Raw genomic sequence first — 15877 nt, 5'->3', positions numbered from 1 at the left:
CGTGCTTAGTTGTGGATCCTGAGGAGTTTTCTCCTATGTTCTTTCTCAAAATGGTTTATAGTCTTAACATTTTGCATTTTGTTTTAAAAACAATTTTAACATTTGTTTATTTTTGGAAGACAGAGAGACGGAGTGCAAACAGGGGAGGGACAGAGACAAAGGGAGACACAGAATACGAAGCAGGCTCCAGGCTCCGAGCTGTCAGCACAGAGCCTGATGGATGACTCTAACCCACAACTGTGAGATCATGATCTGAGCCGAAGTCAGATGCTTAACTGACTGAGCCACCCAGGTGCCCCAACATTTTGCATTTTTTAAAATTAGACCTGAGACTTAGATTGAAGTTTTTTCTTTTCTTTTCTTTTCTTTTCTTTTCTTTTCTTTTCTTCTTTTCTTTTCTTTTCTTTTTCTTTCTTTTCTTTTTTCTTTTCTTCTCTTTTCTCTCCCCTCCTCTCCCCTTCTCTTCTCTCCTCTTCTCTTCTTTCTCTTTGTCTATGGATGTATAATTGCTCTAGCACAATTTGTTAAAAAGGCTATCTTCCAAAGAATTACTTTTACACCTTAGTCAAAACTCAGTTGAACATATCTGTGTGGGTCTATTTCTGAGTTCCATTGATCCAAATGGCTATCCCTCTGCCAATACATTGCAGTTTTGATTATTGTAATTATAAAATAAGTCTTGAAATCAGATAGACTAATTCCTCCCAATTTTTTCTTCTTCTATAAATTGTTTTGCTTTTCTAGCTTTTTTACCCTTCCATACAAATTTTATAAAAGCTTTGTATCTACAAAAGTCTTGCTGGGGTTTTGATAGGAAGTGATTTATACCGGTATATTGATTTAGGAATTACTGATATATTTACTGTGTTGAACCCTTCAATCCATATCACCATATGATTCTCCATTTACTTAGATCTTTAAAAATTTTCTTTTGCCAATGTTGTATAGTTTTTAGCATATAAGTTTGAGAATATTTTGTTAGATTTATACTTAAGCGTTCCATTTATTATTTTTTAGTGGTTGTAAATATTTTTTTAATTTTGGTATATACACATTCATTGTTAGTATATGAGAATACAATTGAATTTTATATTTTATCATGTGTTCTTTGAACTTGCAAAACTTACTTAGTGGTTCCAGGAGTTTTTTAAAGATTCTTTTGGATTTCTACATACACAATCATGTCATTTGCAAATAGGGACAATTTTCTTTCATCCTTTTCAACTGTATACCTTTACTTCCTTTTCTTGCTTTATTGTACTGGCTAAAACTCACAGGACTATGTTGGAAGAGAGTGGTAAGAAAGCACATCCTTGCCTTATTCCTGGTCTTAGAAAGCATTGAATATGTCATTACCACTGAGTATAATGTTAGCTGTAGGGACTTTTTATGCATGTTCTTTTCAAATTGAGGAAATGTCTCTCTATCCCTATTTTTCTAAGAGTTTTTATCATGGGCATTGTATTTTGTCAAAAATTTTTTTTTCTCTATCGATTAATATGATCATAGCGTTTTTCTTCTTCAGTCTGTTAAAATGACTGTTGGATTATATTGACCCATTTTGGTAACCTTGGAATAAACCCCATTTGGTTATGGTGTTTAGTTCTTTTCATATATTGATGCATTCTGTTTGATACTATTTTGTTAAATATTCAGTGGAGCATATTGGTTTTCTATGGTTTTCATGAGGTTCTCTATTTTTGTACACTGTTTGCTAACAGTAATATAGCTTCATGAAAAGAGTTGGAAAGTGTTCCCTTCTCTTCTATTTCCTTAAAGAAATTCTGTAAAATTTATGTTTTTTTAATTAAGATATAATTGAACTAGAACATTATATTAGTTTTAGGTATACAACATAATGATTCAATATTTTATACATCGTAAAATGATCGCAATAAATCTAATTACCGTCATTTACCATATAGTTTCAAACTATTTTTCTTGTGATGAGAACTTTTAAGATGTACTTTTTTCAGCAACTTTCAAATATATAATACAGTATAATTAATTACAGTCGCCAAACTATATAATACATCCCTGTGACTTATTTATTGTATAACTGGAAGTTTGTATCTTTTGATTATCTTCACCATTTTGCCCACCTCCCCATCACCTTCATCTCTGGAGACCATCAATCTGTTTTTTTGTGTGTGGTGTTGATTCTTCTTTAAGTATTTGGTAGAAATCTCCAGTGGAAACATCAAGTCCTAGAATTATCATTTTTTGTAGTTTTTTTTTTTTTTTTTTTTTTAAATTTTTTTTTTTTTTCAACGTTTATTTATTTTTGGGACAGAGAGAGACAGAGCATGAACCGGGGAGGGGCAGAGAGAGAGGGAGACACAGAGTCGGAAACAGGCTCCAGGCTCCGAGCCATCAGCCCAGAGCCTGACGCGGGGCTCGAACTCCCGGACTGCGAGATCGTGACCTGGCTGAAGTCGGACGCTTAACCGACTGCGCCACCCAGGCGCCCCTTTTTTTTGTAGTTTTTAAATAATGAATTCAAACTATGTATTTTGTGTTGAGAGAGTTGTGGTAGATTTTTTTTTTTTTTTTGAGAAATTGGTCCATTCCATTTAAGGTATCAAATTTATATGTATAGAGTTATTGTGGGGTTTCCTTCTTATCCTTTTGCTGTCTGCAAGTCTATAGTGATATCCCCTGTTTCATTTGTGATATTTATAACTTGTCTCTTCTCTTTTTTCTTCTTAGACTTGCTAAATTATCAATTTTATTGATCATTTAAAATAACTAGCTCTTTGTTTCATCTATCTTTTCAATTATATTTTGGCTTTCAATTTCATCGATTTATCCTTTTGTATTTATTACTTTCTTCCTTCTACTTGCTTCATGTGTATTTTACTCTATTTTTCTAAGTTTTTGAGGTGGCTGCTAAGACTATTGATTTGTTTTCTTTTTTTTTTATCATATGCATTTGTTTTGATACATTTCTCTCTTGCCACTGCTTTCTCTGCATTGCAACAATTTTGATATGCTGTGTTTTTAGTTTCATCCAGTTTGAAGTGTTTTGTTTCGTTTTTATTTCCCCTTAGACCAATTTCTTTTGACCAATGGACCAATTTCTTTTGACCAATGAAAAGGAGTTGTTTAGTTTCCAGATGTTTGGAAAATTTCTTATTATCTTTCTATTACAGGTTTCTAGTTTGATTTCATTGGGTCAGAAAACATGCTGTGTATGATTTCAATTTATTTTAAACTGTTGAGGTTTTTTGATAGCATAAGAAGTAAACTTATCTTGGTGTATGTTCTATGGGCACTTGAAAAGAGCAAGTATTCTAATGTTGTTGAATGGAGCGCTCAATAATGTCAATTAGCTCCTGTTGGTAGATACTGTTTTTGAGTTCAGCATCCTTGCTGATTTTCTGCCTAGTTGTCCTAGCACTTTTTGAGTGAGGAATGTTGAAGTATTCAATGAAAACTCTAGATGTGTTTATCTCTCCTTTTTATCTCTTTCAAGTGTTTTTGTAATTGTTCATTGAATCAATTCTATCATTGCTGCTTTCAAGTTTTGTCAGATTATTCTAACATCTCTGTCAACTTGATGTCGGCATCTATGTTTTACTTACACATGTTTTTTATTTTTTCCAGATTTATTGAAATATAATTGACATATAACATTGTGTAAGTTTAAGGTGTACAATGTGATGATTGGATGCATATATATATATATATATATACATATATATTGCAAAATGATTATCACAATAAGGTTAGTTAACAGTTCTATCATCTTACATAATTACCTTTTATGTGTGTGTGGTGAGTACATTTAAGTACTACTCTCTAAGCAATATAAGTGTACAATACAGCATATATAACATAAGTTTACCTTACAGAATTGTTAACTATAGTTACTATAATGTATATTAGATGTCCAGAAATTATTGTATAGCTGGAAGTCTGCACCCTTTGACCAACATCTTCTCCTTTCCCCTGTCCTCCCACCCCTGGCAACTGCTTGTCTTTTCCTCATTACTATAAGTTCATTTGTTTGTTTTTTAGATTTTACATATAAGTGAGATCATACAGCATTTGTCCTTCTCTGTCTGACGTATGTCACCTAGCATGATGCCCTCAAGGTCCATTTATGTTGCCACAAAAGGGAGAATTTCTATCTTTAATAATATTCTAATTTCTTTCTATATCACATATTTCTTGTCATGGACACAGGTTTATTCCATGTCCCAGTTATTGTGAATAATGCTTCAATGAACATGGGGGTGCAGCTGTGTCTTGAAGATAATCATTATATTTCCTTCAGAAATATACCTGGAGATGGGATTTCCGGGTCATATGGTAGTTCCACTTTTAATTTGGGGGGGAACCTCTATACTATTTTCCATAGTGGCTGCACCAGTTTACATCCCCACATCCAACGAGGGTTCCCTTTTGTCCACATTCTCTCCAACTCTTCTGCTTTTGATAGTTCCATTCTAACAGGTATAAAGTACTATCTCATTGTGGCTTTGATTGACATTTCCCTGATAATTAGTGATGTTGATAATTTTTTCACGTACCTGTTGTTCATTTGTATGTCTTCTTTGGAAAGTGTCCATTCAGGTCCACCAAGTCACCTCAGTCGTAAACATAGGGGAGAGGAAATTCAGTTTCCTTCTGCTTCTGAGAAGGGATGAACGTTTGGCTGAAAGGGAAAGTCTGGATACCAAAGCAAACTTGCTGTCAGGAGAGGAAACATGAGAGCAGAATTTGGCATGAGTTTTGTATGCAAGTGTGTATACAATCAAGTTTGGTCACGGATGGCTCAATGAATGCCTGCATAGAACTCAGCACAAAGACCAAGGTATGGCAACTGAAAAAAAATCAGTTCATGGTTAATCATAACCAAGGAGGGAATTAAAATCGTGCCTTCACTTTGTGTGTGACTTTGGGCAAGTTATTAACTTTGCTTGCCTTGGTTTTCCCATTGATAAAATGCAAATAATGATGTTGCTTACACTAGTATGTAATGATTAAATAAGTATATGGTTCCCAAAACAGAGTAAGAATCTTAAAAATATATGATTTTATATGTAAATATATAAAATACATAAAATATATAATTTTTAAAATATATCTTAAATATAATTGATCTCGGCTCAGGTCATGATCTCATGGTTCATGAGTTCGAGCCATAAGTCAGGCTCTGGTGTGCTCTTCACTGACAGCGTGGAGCCTGCTTGGAACTCTCTCTCTCTTTTGAAATAAATGAATAAACTTAAAAAAAAATTGTTTTTAAAAAGGAAGGCTAGTTGTGAAGGACATATAACATCTGTTCCAAGCTCTGTAACTGTGGCATTTGTATTTGGTGAGAATTTAAGATTCAATTACATTTTTATAAAAGAGAAAAAGAGACGACTTAATTATTTCAGTGCTTTCATTGGTGAATTGGTGTCAGAGAAATCTTTCCGCATGATACTTTGCATATTTTCGTTGTTCTCTATAGCCTACCAATGTCCTGTAAGCCAATCATTTCTTTAAACTTTTAGGAAAAATTATTTATTTAAAGAAAAACATATCATTGCTTTAGGGCCTCCAATGATGTGTACAAAATACAAATTCAACAATTAAATTACATTAAATTAAATTAACTCTGGCAGCTGTAATTTCCCATAAAAAGCACAGCAGCATATTGGGTATGAAAGAATGCCGTGTGAAGCCCATTATATTTTTCTTATGGTTTTAGTTATTTAATCTTTTGATTCCTAAAAGAATTAAAATGCTCAAACATACTTTTTCTATGATTTAAATCTTTATACTAAATACATCTACTTGATTTATCTACGAACTTTTCCATTTGCAGTGTCTTATTAATAATTTGTTTATTTCAACTGAAGCAGAAAAACATTCACGACATCTAGTTGCTATCACTATGGGCTGATAACTACCACAAAAACAAACTGTCATCATAGAATATTGATTATAGCTTGTTTAAAATATGTATATTCCGCACCTCTAATTTTATCTAATATCCACTTCATATTAGAAGCCCCTTACAGTCTGGAACGATTTCATTTTCAGTATCTAGAAGTGGCTGATATGTCATATTTTTAGTTTAAGTTAACTTCAATGAGTACATGATAGTAGAGATGGTGATCTCTCCATTTTTGTTCTCAAATGTGGTTTGAGTGTCATATTCAGGCATCCTTAGGATTCTTCTCTTCCTCCTCCTCTTCCTTCTTCCTCTTCTTCTTCTTCTTCAAGTATATTGTATTTGTCTAAATTTCTGAATTTGATTCTTACTCTTAACCAGTGTAGGATTCAATTGACCTCAGGAATTAAAGATAGTCTGAAACGATTAAAGTTACAACAGAACACAATTCTGACTGGTGTGTGCAGCAGTATGCATACCAAAAGTCTTCACGTAATTTGACGGTATGTTGGGATAATGACGTTGAAAATGGGAGCCCAGGCAACCTGAGCTATAGCCCTAGTGTAGCACTAGCTCCTTTTCTAAATGTAGAAAATTCACCTAATCCCTTTTTGCTTTAATTTGCTCATACATAAAGTGGTGATAATATGACTGGCTAAAAGTAACTTAGGGGTGAGGTTTGAAATGAAATATATATACACACACACACACACACACACACACATATATACATATACATATATAAACATATATATACACACATACATATATATATATAGTACTTTCAAAGTAAAAACATATATGTTAATTGTTTTAATTGTCAAGATTATATATAAATTGGTTAATAAAACAGATGGATAAAATTTATAATTTGAAATATTATATTTTATTATGTAAAGATTATCACTTGTCTTGTAGAAGCCTAAGAACAGTGTAAAATATTACATGCATACGATACTCAATGACTATGATACAAGGTATTGAACGATCTTAATCCTCTGTTTTACCAAATATCTAAACCAACTCAGGTGTTTTCTGCTTCCATATGCTTGCAAAACTGAGAATTCGTTAGCCTTAAAAGCATTCGGTTCCTCAATCGTAAGGAATCTTGAAAGATTTCACTGATCTCTGAGGAAGTTTTCAACCCCTTTCTATTGCCTTAAGACTGGAAGTGAATTTAATCTTGTGAGGAGAAAATAAGTGGTAATTTTTCCTTTTAGTGATGGTCTATGTATGTGAGTGCATGTATGAGTGTGTGGGTGAGTATGTGTGAGAGAGAGACTGTGTGTGTATGTGTGAGAGAAAGACAGAGAAAGGGGCAGTGTATTGTGTTTGTGTGTGTGTGTGTGAGAGAGAGAGAGAGACAGAGAGAACCATTTACACAAAAGTCTTACAGATTCTCCTTAAATACTTTCTCTATTATGCATTAGGAGTTTGGTGGCTTGTTTAAAACAGAGTTTTGTTTATCACAGCAGTGAAGTTGAAATATATTTTAAAGGTAGCCTAGGATTATAGTTTTAATACTGGGTAATGGTTTGGCCTGTCTCTATGCAGGAATCTGCAGGACTTTCTGGAGAATTCTCTATTGTCCTTGTGCTTATTATGCAATACTGCCGTGGCCAAGGGAGAACAATAGCTTTTCATTTTTCTGACATATATTGGTTTTTTTGTTTGTTTGTTTGTTTGTTTTTGGTGACTGAGCCATTAGCAGATCTTTTGCTAATTTAGAGGAAAAATGCGATGTGTGCATGATAATTTCTATAAAGCTAAGAGATTTTTCTGAAGATAGCCCAAATTGTACAGGCTCTCAAAACAAACACCATATACAGTCTGGTCCACAAAATGTATTGATTTTTTAAGAGACATCTTTGGGGGAAAAAAGGGTGGGATTCGACCTTGGAAGCCATTATCAAGAATCTTTTCTAAGTAGCAGGAAAAAAACTGGAGTCAGAGTGTTGATTCAAACCCCAGATCAGCCACTTACCAGAGTTATTTTTCTTCTCTGAGACCTCTGATTAAATCTCACAAATACGAAGGGGAATCTTTTTTATATCTAAGTGTGTAAACTGTGATTGTCAAATTCCCTGAAAATAAAGTTTGATTTAATAACATTTACCTGGGTGACAGAATTTGGCAAAGTTCTGGTCCCCTTGGCCTTTGATCACAGGACGTGAAGGCTGGGAAGGATGTAATGAGGTCTATGTCATAGGCCTGTTTGGGTCTCTGATCTTTTAGCTGGGGGAAATATTCTGAGGTCTCCTGTTACCCAAATACTGGGGTAAGTAAGAGGTTGGGATCGTGTAGAGCAGTGGTTCTTGGACTTCGATATACATGAGAATCGCTTGGAGAACTTGTTGTACCACATTTTCCTAAGCCCCATCCCCAGAGATCCTAATTCTGTGGTCAGGTTGGGCCCAAGAAATTGCCTTTCCAATAAGCTTGCCATGACATCAGTGCTGCTGGTCTGAGAATCCCACTCTGAGAGAACTCTGTTTTCAGATTGTGAGCACATGTGCCCAGAGCATCAGGGAATCATGTTTAGCAAAAAAAAAAAAAAAAAAAAAAAAAAAAAAAAAAAAAAAAAAAAAAAAGCCTTTCTCCAAAGAAAGGAAAGAATAAATAAAATAAAGAGAAGCCGCAAACACTGTCCTTCAGGCCCTTCAGTAGGCATCTTATCCTTTGTCTTTGCAGCACTCTGTGAGAAAGGAAGCATTACCAGATTTTGGCAGAATAAGAAACCAGGTTTCAGAGAGAAAGAACAAACACCACCCAAGTGACGTGACTAAGCTGCAGGCCTGAGGTTCACAGTGAAACTCTGACTCTGTTTCTGGCGCTTCCCACGGTGGAAGGCACCTTTTGCAGACCTCTTTGTTGGGCTCCTCATATTAAATTTTAAAAACTTTATACCAAGAAAAGGTGTTATTAGAATTCATCCCACTTCTTAGTAGAATCATTATCCAAAGTGACTTTGAGCGGGCTCAGGGAGTCTGGTGAGAATTACCTGCCAAATCAGGGTGGCCAATACGCAGTGGTCATCTTCAGTCAAGAACTGGTTTCCCTTCTATGGCCACTGGTTCTCTCCACTTGTTTTCCCAGCAGCCAGACCCTCCCTTACTTAACTTTTCTGACATATTTCACTCGATGATGACTCTTAGCTCCTGTGATCTGAAGGAAAGAACAATGTGGTTCAGAGAGCAGCCTCATTGTATGACAGTCTGTCAGAAATGGAGAACCTCAGGCCTTACTTCAGACCTTCTGTGAAATCAAGTTTCATCTGAACAAAATTCCCAAGTGATTCATATGCACATTAGAGTATCCAAAAGACCTGTGTAAGAAATAACATGAGATAAGAGCTGAGGGGGAAAAAAGTGGTTTCCCACTTTTCTGGCTTGGCTATCATCTGCATTTCTTGAACTGTAAGTTCCTTGAGGGCAATAGACTGGATCAGGACCATTCAGAAGCATTCTGGAATGTATTTTGACGTACAGTAAGTGACAAATGACCACTTGTTGACTGAATGACTCCCGAAATCTCAACAGCAGGCTCATTTTTCCTGAGTGCTAGAATCATGACTCCTACCTAAATATTTCCCGATTTATTTTTTACAGGCATCTCTAATTTGATATAAGCAACTTGATTTCTCACCTATATTTGCTGCACCTCTTGTTATCCTTCTCTCTGAGAATAGTACCCTGTTTCTTAATTTTTTTTAATGTTTATTTTTGAGACAGAAAGAAAGACACAGACTGGGAGTAGGGGAGGAACAGGGAAGGAGGGAGACACAGAATCTGAAGCAGGCTCCAGGCTCTGAGCTGTCAGCACAGAGCCTGACGCAGGTCTTGAACTCATGAACCATGAAACCATGACCTGAGCCGAAGTTGGACGCTTAACTGACTGAGCCACCCAGGTGCCCTGATAGTACCCTGATTCTTAAGTCAAACATAAGAAACTGCCCAATCAATTATTGTCTCTTGGCCCCTCACTAATTATGGAACCTATTCCATTCTTTCTAAGGCCATGGTTATGAATCTATTCCTTTTTTGTTTGTTTAGGCATTTCTTTTTTTTTTTTTTTAATTTTTTTTTAAATTTACAACCAAATTAGTTAGCATTTAGTGCAACAGTGATTTCAGGAGTAGATTCCTTAGTGCGCCTTATCCATTTAGCCCATCCCCCCTCCCACAACCCCTCCAGTAACCCTCTGTTTGTTCTCCATATTTAAGAGTCTCTTATGTTTCGTCCCCCTTCCTGTTTTTATATTATTTTGGTTTCCCTTCCCTTATGTTCATCTGTCTTGTCTCTTAAAGTCCTCATATGAGTGAAGTCATATATTTGTCTTTCCCTGACTGACTAATTTAACTTAGCATAATACCCTCCAGTTCCATCCACGTAGTTGCAAATGGCAAGATTTCATTCTTTTTGATTGCCGAGTAAGACTCCATTGTGTATATATACCACATCTTCTTTATCCATTCATCCATTGATGGACATTTAGGCTCTTTCCATATGTTGACTATTGTTGATAGTGCTGCTATACACATTGGGGTGCATATGTCCCTTTGAAACAGCACACCTGTATCCCTTGGATAAATACCTAGTAGTGCAATTGCTGGGCCATAGGGTAGTTCTATTTTTAGTTTTTTGAGGAACCTCCATACTGTTTTCCAGAGTGGCTGCACCAACTTCAATTCCCAACAATGCAAAAGAGATACTCTCTCTCCGCATCCTCGCCAACATCTGTTGTTGCCTGAGTTGTTAATGTTAGCCATTCTGACAGGTGTAAGGTGGTAATCTCATTGTGGTTTTAATTTGTATTTCCCTGATGATGAGTGATGTTGAGCATTTTTTTATCTGTCGGTTGGCCCTCTGGATGTCTTCTTTGGAGAAGTGTCTTTTCATGTCTTTTGCCCATTTATTCACTGGATTATTTGTTTTTTGGGGTGTTGAGCTTGATATGTTCCTTATAGATTTTGGATACTAACCCTTTATCTGATATGTGGTTTGCAAATACCTTCTCCCATTCTGTCGGTTGCCTTTTAGTTTTGCTGATTGTTTCCTTTGCTGTGCAGAAGCTTTTTATTTTGATGAGGTCCCAGTAGTTCATTTTTGTTTTTGTTTCCCTTGCCTCCAGAGATGTGTTGAGTAAGAAGTTGCTACGGCCAAGATCAGAGAGGTTTTTGCCTGCTTTCTCCTTGAGGATTTTGATGGCTCCCTGTCTTACGTTTAGGTCTTTCATCCATTTTGACTTTATTTTTGTGTATGGTGTAAGAAAGTGGCCCAGGTTCATTCTTCTGCATGTTGCTGTCCAGTTTTCCCAGCATCACTTGCTGAAGAGACTGTCTTTATTCCATTGGATATTCTTTCCTGCTTTGTCAAAGATTAGTTGGCCATACATTTGTGGGTCCATTTCTGGGTTCTCTATTCTGTTCCATTGATCTGAGTGTCTGCTCTTGTGCCAGTACCATATTGTCTTGATGATTACAGCTTTGTAGTATAGCTTGAAGTCCGGGATTGTGATGCCTCCTGCTTTGGTTTTCCTTTTCAAGATTGCTTTGGCTATTTGGGGTCTTTTCTGGTTCCATACAAATTTTAGGATGGTTTGTTCTAGCTCTGTGAGGAATGCTGGTGTTATTTTGGTAGAGGTTGCATTGCATATGTAGATTGCTTTGGGTAGTATCAACATTTTAACAATATTTGTTCTTCCTATCCAGGAGGGTAGAATCTTTTTCCATTTCTTTGTGTCTTCTTCAATTTCTTTCATAAGCTTTCTATAGTTTTCAGTGTATAGATTTTTCACCTCTTTGGTTAGATTTATTCCAACGTATTTTATGGTTTTTGGTCCAATTGTAAATGGGATCAATTCCTTGATTTCTCTTTCTGTTGCTTCATTGTTAGTGTATAGGAATGCAACGGATTTCTGTGTATTGATTTTATATCCTGCAACTTTGCTGAATTCATGAATCAGTTCTAGCAGTTTTTTGGTGGAATCTTTAGGGTTTTCCATATAGAGTATCATGTCATCTATGAAGAGTGAAAGTTTGACCTCCTCCTGGATGATTTGGATGCCTTTTATTTCTGTGTGTTGTTTGATTGCAGAAGCTAAGACTTCCAACACTATGTTGAAAAGCAGTGGCGAGAGTGGACATCCCTGTCTTGTTCCTGATCTTAGGGGGAAATCTCTCAGTTTTTCCCCATTGACGATGTTACCATTGGGTCATTCACATATGGCTTTTATCATCTCGAGGTATGATCCTTCTATCCCTACTTTCATGAAGGTTTTTATCAAGAAAGGATGCTGTATTTTGTCAAATGCTTTCTCTGCATCTATTGAGAGGATTATATGGTTCTTGTCCTTTCTTTTATTGATGTGATGAATCATGTTAATTGTTTTGCAGATATTGAACCAGCCCTGCATCCCAGGTATAAATGCCACTTGGTCGTGGTGAATAATTTTTTAATGCATTGTTGGATCCAGTTGGCTAATATCTTGTTGAGGTTTTTGCATCCATGTTCATGAGGGAAATTGATCTAGAGTTCTCCTTTTTAGTGGGCTCTCTGTCTGGTTTTGGAATCAAGGTAATGCTGGCTTCATAGAATGAGTTTGGAAGTTTTCCTTCCATTTCTATTTTTTGGAACAACTTCAAGAGAATAGGTGTTAACTTTTCCTTGAAAGTTTGGTAGAATTCCCCTGGAAAGCCATCTGGCCCTAGACTCTTGTTTTTTGTTTGTTTGTTTGGTTTTTGTTTTGTTTTGTTATTTGGCAGATTTTTGATTACTAATTCGATTTCCTTACTGGTTATGGGTCTGTTCAAATTTTCTATTTCTTCTTGTTTAAGTTTTGGTAGTGTATATATTTCTAGGAATTTGTCCATTTCTTCCAGATCACCCATTTTATTTGCATATAATTGCTCGTAATATTCTCTTATTATTGCTTTTATTTCTGCTGTGTTGGTTGTGATCTCTCCTCTTTCATTCTTGATTTTATTTATTTGGGTCCTTTCCCTTTTTTTTTTTAATCAAACTGGCTAGTGGTTTATCAATTTTGTTAATTCTTCCAAAGAACCAGCTTCTGGTTTCATTGATCTGTTCTACTGTTTATTTTGGTTTTGATAGCACTAATTTCTGCTCTAATCTTTGTTATTTCCTGTCTTCTGCTGGTTTTGGGTTTTATTTGCTGTTTTTTTCCAGCTCTTTAAGGCATAAAGTTAGGTTGTGTATCTGAGATCTTTCTTCCTTCTTTAGGAAGGCCTGGATTGCTGTATACTTGTCTCTTATGACTGCCTTTGCTGCGTCCCAGAGGTTTTGGGTTGTGGTATTATCATTTTCATTGGCTTCCATATACTTTATTTAAGCATTTCTTGCCTGATATGCTTATTTTTTAATTTTAAAATATTATTTATTTGTTCTTCATGTATTCCCTGTAGGTACATTAGCACTGTATGTAACTTATTAACTTTTCAGCTTTATTGAGGTATAATGGACAAGTAAAGTTGTAAAATATTTCAAGTGTACATCATGACGATTTGATACATGATTATATTGTGAAAGGATTTCTCTGCCAATGTAGCTTAATTAACACATCCACCACTTCATGTATTTAACTTTTTCTTTTTTTAAGTTCTACTCTCTGAGCAAATTTAAATTACATAATGTCGTGTTATCAACTACAGTCACCACGTTATGCATTAGAGCTTCAGACTTCATTTGTTTTATAGCTGAAAGTCTGTACCTTTTTACAAACCTTTTCCTATTTCCCCCACTTTCTAGCCCCTGGAAACCACTTTTTTACTCTCTCTTTCTGAGTTTGGCTTTTTATTTAGATCCCATATTATAAGTGATACTATGCTGTACTGGTCTTTCTCTGTCTAGCTGATTTCACTTAGCATAATGCCTTAAGGGTCCATCCATGTTGTTACAAATGGCAGGATTTCCTTCCTTTTCATGGCTGAATAACATACAATCGGATATCTATCTATTATCTATCTACCTATCATCTATCTATCTATCTGTCTATCTATCTACTTATCATCTCACATCTTCTTTATTCACTCATCCACTGACAGACCCTTAGGTTGTTTCCATGTCTTGGCCATTGTGAATAATGCTGCAATGAGCATGAGGGTGCAGATATCTCTTCAATATCCTGTTTTCATTTCCTTTGAACATATACCCAGAAGTCTTGCCTGATTTATTTTAATGGCATCCTTTATTACCTCCTTGTCTATTGTTTTACGTCTCTCAAATCTATTCTTTACACTGCTTCCAAAACGATTGCTCAAAATCTAAACCTGATTTAGTCACCTCTTTTGCTTAAATAGCTTCTTGTGGCCTTCAGGATAGAATTTAAACTATAGAATATTTCCAAGATGCTTTGTTATCTGGTTTCTGCCTGCTTCTCCACTCTCATATTTTACCTCTTTCCTCCTTGAACTTTATAATTCAGTCACACTCTGTGACTTGCATTTCTATACTAAACAAGCTTTACTGCCTCTTGCATCCCAGAATTGCCATCCTCTCGATACCTACTTATCTTGCAAACCTTTGCTTCCCTTCATGACTCAGGCCAGTGCCTTTGCTGTTAAGAAACCTTGACACTTCTGGTCTAAGTTAGGTGCCTCTTCCATTTGTTGCCCCAGACCTTGTGCGCTTCTCCAGCGTGCCACTTTTCACACCATTATCACAACGGTGTTTAGTTTATCAGATCCGCCCATGAACTCTTTTAGAACAAGTACAAAGTCTTTTATCTGTATATTTCCATAGTGTAGCCCAGTGCAGGAATCACTGTAGATCTTCATTACATATATTTTTTCCTTGATGAATGAATAAATTGGAAGCAGCAGCTCTCAAACAAGGGCTTAGCGAGAAGCTGAAGATTACAAATACCTCGTGAGAGCAGGGATCATTGCGTGTTTACCTTTGGGCTCTCAGAGCTTAGCACAATGCTTGGAATATGGTATGCATTCCATAAATATTTATCAAAGAAATGAAGGGATATATAGAATAATGAATATCCATTGGATAGATGCTGTCCATGAAAAGATTGTGGTAAAATGTTGATTTTCTGCCATCTATTTCATTTCTCTTGCTTTTGTCTTCTACTCCCTGCACTGGGTATGTTGGCAGACAGACCTGTAGGCCCAGGCTTGTGTCAGTTCTGAGCTGGGTATGACAGGGACAGAAATTATATCAATACCCTCAGTCCTACACTCCAGGGATTAGTTTTGTTGATTACCAAGCTGTGGTGCATCAGGAATAAGTTCTGTGGCTGTGTCAGCAACTTGTTAATGACAGCCTTGGGTGGGCAAGGTGTATTTGGCAGAGGTGTTCCATCATCCCTCTATCAGTTTCAATTTCCTCTGCTCTATGCCCTTACATCCCACTTCCCAGACTTGACTTCCTTCATAGACAGTTTGTAGGCAATTCTTTTGTTTCTTTCCATTATCACATCCTGCTACCAGTTCTGTTCCTGAACTATTAGAATTATCAGCTACTCAATCATCTCCAATACTAAATCTGTATATATATATATCTGTTTTACTTTTCTTCAACCCTACATTTCATGAGGGAAGATACAGAAATAATGATGCTTTTTTGTTTTAAACCCAATGAGACAAATCTAGTGGTTGTTGGGAAAGTTCTGGCAAGATCCATCACACAATCTATTCACGCTAAATACCTGTCCAGGCATATTTTTTAGACTTACTTTCTTCTAAATAGGCATCGCCAATGTTTTCACACATAATTAGCAATGTATTTTTATGTTGGTGAATCCTTTGGAGACCCTCATGTACATCATCCTTGAAATAAATATCCATGACTTCATATTCATGTAGGTACAAAATCATATGAGTAAATAAATAAATAGAGGAGAAAGAAAATCTCTTCCTAACAGAAGAATTCCAGTTAATAAATGTGGAAGAAAAGAGGGAAGTTGAAATCATCAATGGCCAACCACTAGGGTAATAGTTGTTATAAATAAGTTCTACCGATG

At 35.9% G+C, this 15877-nt stretch overlaps 1 long non-coding RNA gene across 2 annotated transcripts in view; it reads right to left on the bottom strand.

The window, feature by feature from the left end:
- The window catches only part of LOC123586170, a 50623-nt gene extending 41578 nt beyond the window's left edge, over nt 1-9045 (bottom strand). Inside the window, exon 1 of one of the 2 annotated variants that reach the window (XR_006706647.1) lies at nt 8889-9045. This is a non-coding gene — a long non-coding RNA (uncharacterized LOC123586170). Of the gene's footprint in view, nt 1-4535; nt 4849-8888 lie in introns of those variants that run through there. The other variant, XR_006706646.1, reaches the window with a different exon arrangement.
- Nucleotides 9046-15877: the final 6832 nt, after the last annotated feature.

The sequence above is a fragment of the Leopardus geoffroyi genome, chromosome C3 (genome assembly GCF_018350155.1).
Source record: "Leopardus geoffroyi isolate Oge1 chromosome C3, O.geoffroyi_Oge1_pat1.0, whole genome shotgun sequence".
NCBI classification, from domain to species: domain Eukaryota; kingdom Metazoa; phylum Chordata; class Mammalia; order Carnivora; family Felidae; genus Leopardus; species Leopardus geoffroyi.
The sequence above is the reverse complement of the archived record's forward strand: the minus strand, read 5'-3'. Positions and strand labels throughout refer to the sequence as shown.